This window comes from Onychomys torridus, chromosome 9 (assembly GCF_903995425.1).
Source record: "Onychomys torridus chromosome 9, mOncTor1.1, whole genome shotgun sequence".
Lineage (NCBI taxonomy): Eukaryota > Metazoa > Chordata > Mammalia > Rodentia > Cricetidae > Onychomys > Onychomys torridus.
Window position 1 is genome coordinate 79,123,432 of NC_050451.1, and position 3,529 is coordinate 79,126,960.

General features: G+C 41.5%; 1 pseudogene; it reads right to left on the reverse strand.

Annotated features, from left to right (window-relative positions):
• Positions 1-582: 582 nt before the first annotated feature.
• Positions 583-2,522, reverse strand: LOC118591444 (annotated as a pseudogene).
• Between the last annotated feature and the right edge of the window lie 1,007 nt (positions 2,523-3,529).

Sequence of the window (3,529 nt, forward strand, 5' to 3'; positions counted from 1 at the left end):
TCAATAAAGAACTATTCTGTGCACAAAGATGATTTTGAATACATTGTTGTACAAATTTCTCATAACTCTCATATCTGATCAAAAAGAGGGGATCTTAGGGGCTGGAGAGATGGCTCAGAGGTTAAGAACATTGGCTGCTTTTCCAGAGTTCCTGAGTTCAATTCCCAGCAACCACATGGTGGCTCACAACCTTCTGTAATGAGATCTGGATCCCTCTTCTGGCCTGCAGGCATACATGTGGGCAGAACACTGTGTACATAATAAATAAGTAAATCTTTTAAAAAAAAAAAAGAGGAGATTTTATGAAATGTGATTTTTATTGTTATTTCTTTCATTTTTAAGATTATATCATAATTAATCATTTCCCCCCTTCACCTCTATATTAGTTACTTTTCATTGCTTTTATGAAACACTATGGCAAAGTAAACTTACAAAAAAAACCATTTTTTTCTCTTTTAGAAACAATTTTACATAAATAGGTCCTTGAACGAAGGCTACATGTATAGAGTGTCCAGTTATGAGTACGGTGGATCTGCCCTTCATCTCCACAGGAAGCAGGTTCCAGCTTGCTCATCCTCATGCCTACGCAGTCAGCTTTTCCAGTAGAGTTTCAACTCCTCTGCTGGTGCTTTTGGTTTTTTCCAATATCGGAATCAGGCTTTTCAATCCAGCTTTGACTTTGTTTACAGCTTCCTGGCCACAGCTCTGAAGAAGGCTGGAAAGAATAATGGCACCCCGTTTGATGCTGGCCCAGGACTTGAGGTTCTTCATGCCAGCATGCTCTATAAGGGTTTTTGCAAAACAGCCTTCTCTTCCATTTTCTTTTATCTTTTTATCTTGCTCTATTAACCATTTGAGAACCAGATGTCCTGCAGGATGCCCGGCAACATGAAGCTCTCCGTCCTTGCCACCAGGATGCAGTTCTGCTGCTGGCAAACTGGCGATGGCATCCATGGCAAGCTGAACGTCTCCAGTAGCAGATCTCAGGATGTCGGTTACCAACACACATGCAGACTTGTCCAGCACCACCTCTCGAGCATTTCCTTGGAGGTGGTTTAGCAAAGCTGGAGAGATGGATTCCAAGAGCTCACACCGGCGGATGGTGGTGTCTTTCTTACTGTGTGCATTGCCATCACCCTTCTGCAGAAGCTCGATTTCTCGTACCGTATGGGCAGGATCTCTGGGACTCAGCAAGTACAATAGGACTTTCCTCCCATATTGGTCATTTACTACGCTGGGTAAAGAACTGATGATTTCTGATATGATTATCTGCTTCACAAGCTTAGTGTCATCAATACAGTCAAACGATGCCAGCAAAACCAAATGAGAGTACTGGCCATTGGCCACCTTTTCAACGTAGGTTTTCATTGTTTTCGCGATCACTTTCCTGTCCTTGGGGATACCATGCCACAAGCAGTGCATGGCCACTCTGGCGCCATCGTGTGTGGGGGCCAGGTACACCACTACTTCCCGAGTGGCTTCAATTAATTCTGATCAAAGTTTTGGGGGTGCGTAGGTAAAAATGTCCAAGAATACTTTATGAACCAGCGAGTGCTTAATCACAGCTTCCTTCTGGGCCATCGGAGTCAGAATCTGCTTCATTTCATCCATAATTAGCTCTAGCTTTCCCGGCTGCACCTCCAGCATTTTGTCCAGAGTGGGGTGATCTGCCGACTTGTAAAGCTGAAACGTGTTCCCACAGAGCTCCTCTGTCAGCATGTTCCTCTGTTCCAAAATGGCTTTGTCATTGTGAACATACTCCACAATGGCCAACGCCTCTAAGTGCCGCAGCGTCTTCCTCACGTGACCTTTAAAGCTTCTGATGATCTCTGCTATCTGCGGTTTACTTCCATACATGAGAAATTTCTTGACAATATTCCTGGAATATTTGGCTTTACTTAGTTCAACCAGGTCACCTTGCAGTTCTTCAAAAGCCTGCCTCCTCTGCTCTTCATTCCCATACTGAATGAGTCATTGGAGCACACGTGTTGAGTCGTGGGCAAAGGCAATAGTTTTAATTTCCCCTTGAATCAACTTCTGCAAATCCCTCATCAGCTACACTCTTTTTTCTTTGTCGAAGTCTTTTCTTCTCATGCTCTCCCAAACGTGCTTTGCTGGAACCACAACTGTCAGTTGGTCCTATCACTGAGCTGCCAGCTCTGCTTCAGCTCTTTCTTCTGCTTTTTGAAGTCATCCCATTTGGGTTTCTTGGCTGCTGATTCATCACTTTTACCATCTGGCTGGAATTTCCTCTTCTTGTTGAATTTATTTGGCTTCTGGAATTTGTCCTTCGGTCCTTTGTCCCCTGGTGGCTTGTTCTTGAACTGCTTCACACCCTTTTTGCCAGGTTTTGTGGCACCTTTTTCAAAGTTCTTAGATGTGACTTTAGCCCCACCTTCTTTAACAACTTTCCTTGGGAATATTTTTGAAGAACTAGATTCACTGTTTTTATGAAATCTAGTCTTTCCTTGTGCTGTTTTTGGTCTCTTTTCTGTGAATTTTTTCTTCTCTTTGATTTCCATCACAGCAATTTGCACATGTGGGGCAGAGATTAAAAAAAAAAAAAATTAATTGGAGTTTTCTTAAATTTCAAATGGTGAGTCCATGACCATCCTGACAGAAATATGGCAGCAGAAGCCAGGCAAGGATGCGGCCAGAGCAGTAGCTGAGAACTTATATCTAGTCTATAAACATAAGACAAAAAGAGAGAGAGAGAGACTGGGCCATTCCTGGATTTTGGAAACCTCACAGTCCACTTCCAGAGACATAACTGTTCTAAAAAGACCATAGCTCCTAATCATTAAAAAGAAAGAAAGAAAGAGAGAGAGAGAAAGAAAGAAAGAAAGGAAGGAAGGAAGGAAGAAAGGAAGGAAGGAAGGAACAAACAAACTGTAGCTGAAAGTTTTCCTGTGTGCCGCCTGCCCCATGGTCAGGAAAAATCTCTCTTACCCACCAGTCCTGCAGCTGCTCAGACCAAAGTAAACACACAGAGGCTTATATTATGTATGAGCTGTATGACCATTAGCTCAAGCTTATTACTGACTAGCTCTTATACTTAAATTAACCCATAATTTTTATTTATGTCTATCCATATGACTTTGTACCTTTTCTCAGTTCTGCCTTCACATCTTGCTTCCTCTGTGTCTGGATAATGACTCCTGATTCAGTCTTCTTCTCCCTAGAATTCTCCTTGTCTGCTCTCCTACCTGCCTTGCAACTGGACACTCAGCATTTTATTTTAATGAACCAATCAGAGCAACACATTCACAGCCTACAGAGTGACATAACCTATCGTTTCCTCTTTTCTTTCTATTTAAAGGGAAGATTTTAACTTTAACATAGTAAAATTACATATAACAAAACAATTATCAAGCAAGAATTACAATTATAATATCTAGTCTATTTGTATTTGGCAAACTAAAAGAAAATATCTTATCATCAATCCTATCTACCTTTCATCATAACCAAGGAAAACCATAATTATAACTATCTAGTGTTCAATTACATTAAAGACCTCAGAAGGATATAA